The 13486-nt window shown below is 38.2% G+C and overlaps 1 protein-coding gene across 1 annotated transcript in view; it reads left to right on the forward strand.

Moving 5' to 3' along the window:
• Positions 1-13486, forward strand: part of TMC1 (transmembrane channel like 1) — a 317967-nt gene that overhangs the window by 125358 nt on the left and 179123 nt on the right. The window lies entirely within an intron of this gene.

Below are 13486 nucleotides of genomic sequence, written 5' to 3' on the forward strand. Positions count from 1 at the left end.
CAGAATGTCAGCAGTGTTGAGGTTGAGAAACCGTGGGCTAAACGAAATTACAGAAATGTTAACAGGTTGCTTCTGGATGGGATTATGGGTAGAAAGAAAAAAGTCCCATATTTTCCAAATGTTTAATATTGAGCACTTATTTTTATAAGCATTAAACAAACGGACAAAAAACACACACATAAAACTTAAAAAGTGAAAAGCAAACAACACTACCACCAAACAGTATCTCCCCAGACCTGGTTTATGAGTCTCCCGATAGCAGACATCAGAAGCAACATGCCTTAAGTGTTCTCCAAACTAAGTCGGGCTGGCAGTGGGCGGAGGAGCCTGGGCTCTTTGATGTGAGATGCTGCAGAAGACCTTACTTAGCAAACATTCAAGGTTTCCAGTGAGTCATTTGCCTGTGGCTTTGCTCTGCTCGCTCAGGTCCTCCTGTGTTTTGGTTCTGGAGAGTATGAAGAAGAAAAACAAGCTGTTTTGTTTCTCTTTAGTTTGCACTGTCATTGAGCAATATCTAGAACTCTGCAGCTGGGCCAGTGTGGAGTGTGTCAGGACCCGGAAAAGTCTCTGGGAGTTCATTATTTTAATATTAAAGTTTATATTAAATTTTAATATTAAAGTATTTAAATATTAAACATTAAATAATATTTCAGGTTATATTCAGAGAGAGTAGATATGCTCCCCTAGCACCATAAGGGTAGCCAGGAATAAAATAAAAACTACCTCTTCAGTGAGAAGAATTATCCAAAGTAAAGACATAGGGGAACATTTCTAACTGGCCTGTGTATTTAGTGAATGTCTTGCTCTCTCTGTCTTTCTATCTCAGCAAAATTCCTCGTCATTCTCGTTATTTTGTCTCAGCCCATCCAAATGAGAGTTAAATCTCTTCCCTTTTCCTAGAGTCTTGATGTCCGATTCAGGAAAGCTAAACATAAAGTTACGAGTTTGTTAAATAACTCAGGTTGCATTATTTTTGAGATTCCAGGGTCACAGGGATATTCTGACCTGAATTATCTGGATGAACTGTCACAATCGTGCACTGCTTTGTCTGTTCAGATTTGGCAAATGCCGACCAGCACTCATCCAACGGGTAGACTGGACCCTGGCTCACACAGCAAAATAGAATTTCAGGCTCAGTGATTTCTAATCTGTTACCACTTGCCATTTGATGTTGGAAGAGGGCAGTTTGCTCCGTTGATCTCTATTTCTATTTTAGCTTTTGAAAAATTGGGATGATAATGGTTATTTGGCCTACATGCTTGTCAGGAGGAGTTATTTGAAAGTGCTTTGCAAATATAAAAATGTTCAACAAAATTGCAGAGTCATCTAGATGCTGCACCACCTGTCTGCATCAAAATCCATACCCCTTCCAGACTGACTTTTCTAGCCCTACTCTCCTATTCTTTCTTTTGTTAAAAGGTATTTAGATCACCTTTTAAATGTTTTTTGCATGTGTGTGTGTTTGTCATGCAAAAGAATTCTATTAAAATATTAATTTCTTGAAAAGTGTGTTTGTAAGTTAAACCTTTTATTTTGAAAAGTTGTGTAATTTCCCTTTCCAACAATTCTTTTGCATTGTACTTTTCTCTACAAATGGAACAGTCTACTCAGCAATCATAAAAATTCTTGTTTGAAAAACTGGAGGACTAAGGAAAGTCACATAACTTTTCAATTGGATACTGTATTGAATTCAAGTGAACATATTTTGATGTAAGGAATGAGCTGAGCATCGTTTTCTTCTATAACTCTTTAAAGTGGACTTCATTCCAGTGTGAGACAATAGAATGAAAACCAACAAATTTCCTTTAGGAGAACATTTATAAAGAGTAAGCTGGAATAGACAATAGACTAAGAGATATAATTGTACATAAATAACTTCAACTGAGTTGAGTTATAGAAGAAAAACCAGAAACTGTATATGGCCCCCTTTTACCACAGTGTTAAGGAATCAGTTCAAATACCACCATTCCGTGACCCGCTCTGTAATGACCAAGTCCTGTTCTGAGTGGCTACAGCACTCAGTGTTTCTCATAAGGAACCACAGTAGTGGATGATATGCTCAGGAGCAGGAAATCCAAAAAGCAAAGAACAGGACCTAGAACAGAAACAAACGGGGATAGGCAAAGAAGAAAACCTGCAAAACACACAGACACCAAACCCAGATAAATATGGCATTGTAGCAACCATGACAAAAGAATGGTTACATTTTGGAAAACTGAGATGAAGAAAAATCATCCATCCATAATTCTGCCATTTAAAAAAGAAAACACGCATAAAAAAAAGAATGGCTAAAGAAAGAGGGTAGTGGTCAGTCAGCTATGTCAAATGCTGTGAGGATTAAGAGGTACCCAGATGCATTTAGCAGCAAAGAAATCATTGACGCTGAGTGCAAAACCCAGACCTCAATGTGTTTAGGAGGCATTAGCTATTTTGGAACATACTGATTTCAGGTTGAATTTAGGGAAGAATCACATTGTTTGAAAGCTTTTATTTGACTGAAGAATATCAATTCATTCTTAAATAGGTATGTGAGAAGGAGGCTCTGGGCCTGATATGTCTTTGACTGAAAGAAAAATAAATAATACTTATGCCTGATAACCATGACACATCACCCCACATTTGTTAGTAGCTTTCTACAGCTTAAAATATTGTTAAAAACATTAATTATTGCAATATCCCTAGGAGGCAGGTGTTAATACTCACGATATACAACTGTCAGACTCTGGTGATTGGATGAAAACAACTACACCATGAGTCATAAGTTACTACTACTTACTTCACGAGAGTCATAATGCACAGGTATCTATCTAATGGTGGAAGCAATGTGTGACTGTCCCACAGGATTGCACATGCGTGTATAAACATTTCCAGCCATTGATCTTTATATAACTTTAGTGAGATAACAATTAATGCTCTTCTGTGTCCTTATATATCCTGAGTCAGCCTCGTGCACCGAACTTCGCCCTGATGTTCTCTCAGTTTACAAGTACATTTGACAGAGTTGTTATTTTCTTCCTTTTGTGTTTATTGCCTGTCTACTTCCACAGGTGTTGTTTTGCAAGTTTCATCACATCTCCTCAATTAAACTTCACTTTACTAACCAAGCAAACTTGATAATTATTGTTTTACTTTTCTGATTGAATTGGATCCTGTAAGGACACTGATTAGCCAGAGATACTTAGATATGATTTTCCCAGCAAACAAGTATTTCCAACCAGATACAAGACAATGACAATAGCAGGACTATGTTTTTAGACTTCTGGAGAAAGAGGAAAAATTAACTTAGCTGTGTTTAGGTTTCTGCTCATTTTCCTCTGAACCATGTAGAGGATTTTTTTGAAAGTAGAGAGACCAGAACTGAGCAAGTTAAACTATTAATTTTAAGAGATCACAGCAGTGGAAAAAGAGGATGATAAAATGAAGTTAGCATGTTAGTGTCACTACAGGCCATAGTGATAAAACAGCCACAACAATGTCGACAAATAGCAGACAATAAGGGCTTACTCCAAGCCTTCATTGTTTTCAGCTTGTTTAATTTTCACAGTCGTCTGAAGTGAGTTCTGTCCCATGTTAGAGCACAGCTGTCTGGGGATCAGCACGGTGGAAGTGACTCACCGAAGGTCAACAGAGGTAGTGAGTTCAGAGCTGGGGTTTAAATGCAGGCTGTCAATTTCAAACTGCTCTTCCACAATTCTGTCTCTACTTCTCTACCTTTTAGACACACTTTCAAATACTGGAAGGTTTGACAATAAAGTTAGAGATGTTTGAAGGCCCCAAACAAGTCAGTGATAATTATAACCTGATCATTATTACTGTCTAACAATATCTCATAGTGCTATGAAACACCCATAGTTACTGTTCTAGCCACTTGTTTGCCCTTGAACATTGATTCATTGTTTAAGTTGAACTGCCTCCTTCCCGCACAAAGATCTTGCAGGTTCTAATAAAAAAGGATTTTTTGCGGGGCAGGGGAGGAGGGTGGTGGTGGTGGTGGTGGTGACCAGTTTCTACATTACATCATTTTTTAAAACTCTTGTTATGCACCAAATTTACCCCATCCTGTGCTATTGTGTGATCCACTCAACTTGCTGTCTGACAGATAACATGCAAACAGTGCTCTTATGTAATTGACATATTTTAATGTAATTTACATTTTATAGAGTTATCAGTGTACGTTTGTACCATACTATATTGTTTAAGAACCAATCGGTTTTTTTTTTTTAAGTTTAGGTGAGATTATACGTGAAAATCACTGACATTTATTATTACTAGGGGAGGGATAGATAATTAGTTTGTTTCACAAATACTTGCATACTTACTGTGTCAAACACTGTATTAGGAATTGGAGATACAAGGAAGATACAATCTAACCTATCAAAGACTTCCCTAGTAAAAAAGTAATCATAATGGGATTATTGGTATAATAACAGTTTTTAAACTGTCACATGGATATACAGAGAAAGATCCAACTAAGTTTTGGGGGATTACAAAAGAAATTGTAACTGAGATGTGGCACTTGAGCTGTCTTTCAGATTAAGGAAGAAAGTTACCAGGTAGACAATGGATGTTCAAATATAGGTCTTATACGCAGGGAGTACAGCATAAGCAAAGGTGTAGAGATATAACAGGATTTGGGGGGGTGGGTATGATTGAAGTTTCGATTGCATGGTCACAGTAATGGGTTGTGATGAGAGGAGGTTGGAAAGTGGATTGATATTGGACTGAGAGAAGTCATCCAGGTCAGATGAAAAATTTGGCCTTACTTAGGCAACGAGAGCCATAGACAGTTTAAATTCATCATTAGCTTTATATTTTATATCAGTAATTTGACTTTCCTTAAGAAACATGGATCGGAGGGTGATAGGAGCAGACTCCAAGGGACCAATTCATCAAACCTGAATGCCAGCAGTTCAAGAGACAATAAAAGTCAGAATCAATACAGTGGCAGTGGATTTCAGAGGCATTTCAGAGTCTCAAAAAAAAAAAAAAGGACTTAAAACGACCATTAGGGATGGGAGGAAGATAGAAAATGAGGGAAAAGAAGGAGTTAATGTCTTAATGATTGGTGGTGCTTTTGCTAAGATTGGTGATACTGGAGGGAGAATAAATTGAGAGAGGAGAGAAAGATACTTACAGAATTCTAATTTTAATGTATTGAGTTTGAGATGATAGTGGAGAAGCCAAGAGCCCAGGCCCTCTTTGGTTATCATTTCCTAGGTGATCATATCAAAGTTCTGGTAATAACTCCAATCTCTCTTATCTGTTGTGGGTAAAGAAGAAACTTTGAATCTTGCATACAAATCCTTTACTCTGCAATTTAGAAAAAATATATTTTTACAAATGATAGTTTTTTTGTTATTTGATAAAATCAGCTTAAAACTTTCCCTACAGTTTACAAATTACAGTAACCTAAGGAAAGCATTAAATTGTGTTGATAAAATTGTTGGCCACAATCTGCCTGTAGTGATAATAGCTTAGAATAATGAAGCAGCAATATTCTAGCCCAAGAGAAAACAAACTTTATCCTGTACACATGTGTTCTTTTGTCTTTCTCATCTGAAGTCACTTGAAAATTTTATTTTTCCATTTTGAATAGTGGATTCTGCTAACAGTTTTAAAAGCTTTTCTCCTTTTAAGGGAGGAGGGGAAAAGTTTTTCCTCCCTTTTGTCTGATAGCTGAGGAGTGAAGATTTAATCGGTGAGAAAAATATACACACTACCAACCTCAGAATGTTCCTTCTGCTTTTAATGTTTGATGTGCCTGACAGATTACCCTTTCAAAACAGGATAATAGGATAGGTGGTGCTGGAAAAAACTTTTCCATGCAAGGCAAAACCTCATGGACGTTGAAAAGAACAAGCATTAGCCTTGTCATTTGGGGGAGGGGAAACATGTCCTTGGGGCCCAGATTCTATAGTGAAAGGCTTCCGTCTCTTTAAACACACACCCCAGGCTCCCTCCAGAAGGTGTAATGGAAAGAACATCAAACAAGAATCAGGAGACTTGGCATCTATTTCTGACTCTGCTGCTTTGTGGGATGGGCAAACCTTACCACTCTGCTTTGGCATCTTCATTTGCAAAAATTAACAGTTGCATTAGATTACTTCTGACTTTAACCAAAAATAAATACAATATGTTTTTGAACACCTCTACTTTCATATATATTCCTGTGCTCAATATAGATTGATTGTGAAAGAAAAAAACAACCCGAAGTCACATTATCCATTGTTTGCTAATGAGAAGACTAAGGCTCAGGGAATTCGAGAGATGTACTCAGTATCAGGAAGTTAGTGAGCATTTCTGAGGCAAGGCCTTCCTTTAACCAGTGTCCTTTCCATAATATTGCACTGCTGTTAAACAATTTCTGTTATTTGGCAAGAAGAACACGACAGATAGATAAAACTGAAACAGTAAAACTACCTACTATTCCTTACCTCAGGCAGACACAACTAAGAATTTAATGTAGTCTTCAGAACAACTCATCTCAAAGCTTCGAATGGCTGCTTGGGTATCTAGAAAGAGATCATGAAGAGGTATGAAAATTCAACAATGGGCCCTTTCTTATTCTTGCCAAGACTGAAGAAGCACAATTTAAAAGCTGAGGAGGAAATAAAATACTGAACCTATTGTATAAGAGAGATGCCTTGCAAATTATGAGGTAGTTAAAAAAATGTTTAGGTTTTTCCTTATCATTTTACAGACTACATGTTTTTGAGAATTGATATTTGTCCTCTGGAGGGGTGGGGATGCATTAAAGCATTTTGTGTGTACATTTTGCGTGTACACATATCCACTTGTTTTGGTAGTGACTGATGGACCATCTGTAGAATAAATCAAGAGAAAGGACTGATTCATACCAGAAGTGAGATCTTAAAAGAGACCAGTTGTTTAGAAATCTCTTCTCCACTCCCTCACCTGCCCTCCTCAACTCTTCTGAAGGCCCTGGGGAGTCAAGAGCTATCACTATCTTTTCTTTGAAAGTCCTCAGGAAGCTGAGAACAGGACTGGCTTAAGCTTTGTGATGGGTACAGGATTATGGGTGAGTGATGTAGGGAGAGGGGAGACCAATCCTCTGCGTTGGAGGGAGGATGGAGAGTGGACCACAGATGTTAAAAGAACAGAGAGGGGAACTTGATAATGATAGGATGGGAAGGAAGGAGAAAGAGGTCAGAAATAAGAAAAGGTCACAAGGAGGCCCCACTGTGAATAGCTGGAGTCCTTGGACTCAGATAAACAAGCAAAGCCTGCAGTATTAGGTTCTTCTTACCCTTGTCCATTCTGCCACAGACATATCTTGCAAATTGATTCCACCCACTTCTCTGTAATCTACTGCTACTGTTTTAGTCTAAGACCACTCTCCTCTTTCCTGAGGTTATTGCCACAGAATCCTACCGGAGCTGCCAGCACCAGGTACTCAATTATTGTCATCTCTTAGTACATTCCAAACAGTACAGCCAGAGAGATCTAAAATGCAAATCAGATCTTGTTGCATCCCAGTCTTGACCCCTTTCATTGCTCTCCACTTTGCCCTCATGGTCAATTTCAAGCTTTCTAGTGTGGGGGCATAAGTCCCTTTCTGATTTTTTCTGCTTATTTCTCCTGCTTCAGGCGTCACTACCCTCCACCTCACAGATGATGTATCAGCCATAATTAGTTCCTAGTAAGACTTTATTGCCTTTTCTTCTCTATCCTCAAGGCTTTTCTCTCTGTTGTGAGATTCTCTTTCCTCTTCCCATAATGTCTCCTTCTAAACTTTTCTCCAAATAATATGTAATAATCCTTCAGATTTCAGAGCAGATGTCACTTCCCTGGGGAACATTTCCTTGATCTCTCACTGCAAACATGCTCCCCTTGAAGTTCCCATAGCACATGGTGATCATTTCATAGTAGGATTTATCACACCTTCTTCTGGTAGCCTGTTTACTTGTCTGAATTCTCCACTAGTCTTTAAACTTCTTAAGTATAGAGACTTCTTTGTGCATCATTTTAACTTCTTTCCCCAAAACAATTTCAGGTTTTTGACACTCACAAGAAGTTTGCCCTTCTTTCCTTTCTGTGGAAGCAGTAAATGGCTCTTAAGCATCATGCACAAAATAGCTCTCCAGCTAAAGACAGCTCAGATACTCATGTAGTCTTATTTTGCCTCAAACAAACAATTCTGCCTCTTGAGTTTGTTCATTAATCAAGACTTTATCCTGCAGCTCTAAAAATTGACTGTTACCTCCTGAGACATCCCAGTCTTGGATTCTGTTTTATTCCATAGATTAAGTTTGCCTTTGGCCAACTTTCCATATCTGTGGCCTGTGAAAATTGAACTTGGGATTGAAAACCTGTAAGTAGTTGGAAGTGTGGGAAGGAAAGAAAAGGGTATGGGGCTTCTCCTCCTGCACTTCTCAAACTCCCAAGCTGAACTTCCCTCTTCAACGTGCTCCTCTCTGACCCACACTCAGTCACAAAGATTTATCTGTGTAGGAAATATATTTCCTACACATGTCATAGTAGAGCTCCTACTCTAACCATGTTTCTTGGATTTCTGTCCCTGTCTGAATTCTCCCCTTTCCAGTTAAAATGGAAACTAGATTAGAACCATATTCTATATGGATATGATCAGAATAAAATAAAACAAGAGAACTGCTTCAGGCATAGAAGCTTACACTGTAAGATTCAGTTATTACAAATAATTATTGCTTAACTACAGTGTTCTTAATCAGCATTCTTAAATATTTTGGGTCTTTAGAAATTTGTTTGTTTATTTTTCATTAATATGCAGTATCTGTTATCTCAGTGGATTCTAAAATGGTTGGCTAACCTTCTGATCTAAGACGGGGGACTGAACATTTGTATTGACTAACTATGTTTCTCCATACCTCCCTAAAGTAAAACTGTAGATGTACAAAATGAAATAGACCTGTACAGCAAAGGAAAGGATGAGCAGATGAGAGATTCAAGAAGAATTTTCGTAAATGAAAGGTAAATTTAACAGTAGAATATAGAATTATCAGATGTGTTTGGAAGACCAACAGCATGGGTAAGACAATCCCCCCAAAACCAAATTGACCCCCTTGGAAAATGGAAGTAACTTGAGAATACAGACATGAACTAAAAGTAAGTCATTGAAACCAACAACTAATTATTTAATGTATTCAGAGAGAATTGGGAAATCATTACATGCATAAAATGATAGTACAGTGAAAAAATCTGCACTCTGTGTCAGGGGGTGTGTGTGTATATGTGTGTTTAAGCATATATGGGTAAGAGCCAGGAAAATCTTCATAAAGGAAGTGCTGGGCTGAGCTTATTGAAAAAGTAGATGCACTGTTCTCCAGAGAGATGGAGAAGCAGGGCATTTGGGGCAGAGGAAGCAACATCAACAAAACACAGTGAAGTCCAGAAAACTGTAGATAACTGCACAGAGATTACAGGGCTGAAGTGTGCATAGAAAGAGGTCAGCCTGCTGAGGTAGACATGAACTGGTTCATAAAGGGCTCCAGACTTTTGGAGCCATGCTAAAGAGTTGGTATGTTTTTGTTTGTTTGATTATATTGTCGGTAATGAGAAATAAACACTTTTGTGGAGATAATTGAGGAAGGGATTCATGTGATCAAATGTGCTTCAGGTTGATTGTGCTGAGTGCTGTTTGTTAGATGGACTCCAAAGGTTAAGACTTGAAGCAGGAAAAAGAACCAGTCGATGAGAGAGCTTGAGCTAAGGTGGTGGCATTGGGGCAAGACTGCACTTAGTTGAGCCTGGTGGCAACGTTTATCTAGACAGAGAATACAGGATGAGGAGCAGATTTCAGAGGAACATAATGAGCCCTTTTTTAGCTCTTTGTGAATGTTCAGAAATGGCAGCTGGTGTTGCATAATTGTAAAATTGGGGCTTAGCTTAGTTATTGGCTTCTAAGAACAAAATGCTTTCCTTTTTTTCCTCTGGCCTACTCTTTGAAAAATGACACCAAGGGGTGGGGCTCAAAGGGTGTTTTTTTGAATAAAGACCTTTTCTTCACATCTTTCTTTATCGTATCTTGTGCCCCTTCTAGACATTTTGGCTGGTTGTGCTGATTACAGCAGTAATCCATGATCGTGGCAAAAGTTCAAACAAAACAAAAATGTAGAAAGTACAGAATAAAGCCCTTGAAGTAGCTTCCCACAGACAACTTACACTAACACTTTGGTCTACAGTCTCCCAGATTTTTTTTTTTTTTAGCATATATTCTTTTACTTGACCATGCACTGTATTTTGTGGAATCTTACTATCATACTGCTGTTTAATTCATTTCTTTCATTTTTAAGTTGAAATATTTCAAATATACAGAAAAACAAAGATAAGATAACATCTATATATCCAGCACTTACATTTAAGAGAAATCAACACATTTCCAAATCCTTTCGGTAAGTAAAATTTCCGATATAGCCAAACCACGTAATTGCTTTCACTTCTCTCTTTCTTTCTCTCTCTCCTCTGACCCTTTCTGTATCCCAGAGGTTTGAACTATCCTGAAGTTGATGTGAATCAGTCTTGTGCATGTTTTGAAATAATTTTCTACATATGTATCTGTCCAGAAACAATATATAGTGACATTTTCTCTTATTCTATTATTTTCGTTAAATGTTAATACTTAGATTTCATACTGTATATATCCTTTTTCAGTTTGCTTTTGTTAAATGCAACATTATACTTTTGAGATTTATCATGTTAATTCATGTAGATTAATTTTACTTTAAAATCTACTCTGTGAAACACAACTCTACTTTTCTGATCACCCAGTGAGAATAACACCATGTTACCAACAGTGCTGTAAATTGTATCCTTGAACATCTCTCTTTGTATAAATATGAAAGACTTTCATAAAAGTGGGACTATGGGAGGTGCCTGTACTCAGCTTTACTAGATTGACAGATGGCTTTCCAAAGGGGCCATACCAGTTTACATTCCCACCAGCCATTTGTACACTTTTCTGATTCCTTTCATTCTTTGCCAAAACTTGCTTTTTTTAGACTTAAAATTTTTGTCAGTCATGTTGGTTACAAAATGGTAGTTTTATGTGTCAACTTGACTGGGCCATAGGGTGCCCAGATATTTAATTAAACATTATCTGAATGCGTCTGTGAAGGTATTTCTGGATAAGAGAAACATTTGAATTGGTAGTAAATTGCCTCCCCAGTCGGGATGGGTCTCATCCAACCTATTGAAAACCTGAAGAGAACAAAAAGGAAGAGTAAGGGGAAATTCTGTCTTCCTGCCTATCTTTGAGTAGGGACAAGGATCTTCTCTTGCTTTCACAATAGGACTCAGATTAGAACTTAAACCATTGGCTCTCTTGGTTCTTCTGACTTAGACTGAAACCATATCATCAGCTTTCCTCTCCAGCTTGCTGACTTGACCTCCATAACTGCATGAGCCAATTCTTTATAGCATATCTATATCTGTCTGTCTGTCTGTCTGTCTGCCTATCTATCTATCCATCCATCCATTTGTCTCCTATCGGTTCTGTTTCTCTAGAGAACCCAGAGTGTATTAGCATCTCATTATTGTCTAAGTAGGCATTTCCCTTAATAACTAGCAAGGCTGAAAATTTTTTCCCTACATCAACCTTTTGGATTTTGTCTTAAGAATTTTCTACTCATATACTTTACCCATTTTTATGTATCTAGTCATAGCCCATCCAATTGTTCTTTCTCACTTTAGGGACATCCTTTCCATCTTCACTCCCTACACCCAGAATTTTTAATGTCATATCTGTTTGAATATAAATTGAAGAAAATGAAGGCTAATGCAGAATAAAGAAGGGTGCTGTAGGCAAATGAGCAGTGTGTCCTTCTGTAAATAGGGGGTTTAGAATAAGAGGAAGTAAATGAATGTGCAACCTCAAAATCCACCTCTCACAAATGGCCTCAGAGTACATGATGACACTGGCATGCTGTGCAGACATTTTCTACCCACCACAATGATTCCGTACTGCATGTGGACCTTGGAAGAGAACACCCCTCACTTTAAGCCATTAAGGAAGCAAGTAATAGTTTTCCTTTGTATGGTTTATAATGATCCTAAATCACTCTCAGAAAAAAATCTCACTCATTTCATCCTCTTTAATTAGGATTTCTGTTTCTGCAACATTTTAATGGTATTTATGTCAAATGTTTACTTTTCAGAATGTCTCCCTTTTTGTCTTTTTTTTTTCTGTTTTGATTAGGCTATAGCCATGCTCTGTGTTCCACATGGATGTTCCTTGGAAACTAAGCATTTTTGAGATGGCGGGATTGGGACTAGTAAAAGAGAACAGGATGATCTGTGAGCAGTGTCTCCTCCAGTTCAGGTGGTTAAGGAACACAGATAGGGGAGTGTGTTGAGTGACCTTTGTTTAATGGGGTGCCCAAGCCTCGGTGCTCCAGTGTGGGTGACTGTCCTGACTGGCCCCGTGGCTCAAGAACTGCTGTGATATCAGGGCTGTAAAACAAAGATCTAAGTATGCTGCCATGACTGCTCCCATTACAGAGGTGGTACTCCTTTCCAGTTGAAAATTTTCTTTTGCCACAGTCCCCATCAAATCAGATTGAGTTGATGGTCCAATTTCAAAGCATGTTTCCTTTTACAATAGGCATTTCATATCACTCTTTTCTCCAATAATACGGAAGCAGTTTTGAAACTTGACTGGAAACCTTATCCATCCACAAGGAGATTGTAAAAGGCCACCTGCTAACCATAGGAATCCCAGACTGATATAGGCTGCCAAGTTCATTTAAGGCGGATAATGGTTATTTCTCTATCACTTTCTAAACCTATCCTCACTCTACAATAGGGGTCATGAGAAGTGTGATGCGTGCCTAAAGTGAAACTTCAGGAATCAATTCTTCTGAAAAGTGTCCTCTACTTACTCTTCCTACAGTCCCCATGTCCTCTCACATTTCCCTGTGTGTTGGTCAGAGTTTTCCAGAGAAACAGAAACAGTAGGATATATAGAAATATACATGAGAGGAGATTTATTATAAGAATTGGCTCACACAATTAAGGAGGCCAGGAAGTCCACCTGCTGTCTGCAAGGTGGAGAACCAAGAAAGAGAGTGGTGTAATTCTGTCAGAGTTCGAAGGCCTGAGAACCAGGGAAGCCAGTGTCCAAGGGCAGGAGAAGATGACGTCCCAGCTCAAGTAAAGAGAGCAAATTCACCCTTCTTCTACTTTTTTGTTCTATTGAGACTCTCAGTAGGTTGAGTGATGCCCACCTATATTGGTAAGAGCAATCTTTTCTCAATCTAGTGATTCAAATGCTAATCTCATCTGGAAATACCCAGCAATATTATCTTGCCAGCTATCTGGGCATCCCTTAGTCCAATCAGGTTGACATGTAAAGTTAACCATCACACTGGATTCTCCTTCATTGTTGGAATTACTCATTCACTGTAACTGTTCACTTATCTGTCTCCATCATAAAGCACAAACTCCTAGAAGAGCAGGACCAGTGCTGTCTGTTCGATCCTCCAGACCTATA

Source organism: Vicugna pacos, chromosome 4, assembly GCF_048564905.1.
Source record: "Vicugna pacos chromosome 4, VicPac4, whole genome shotgun sequence".
Taxonomy (NCBI): domain Eukaryota; kingdom Metazoa; phylum Chordata; class Mammalia; order Artiodactyla; family Camelidae; genus Vicugna; species Vicugna pacos.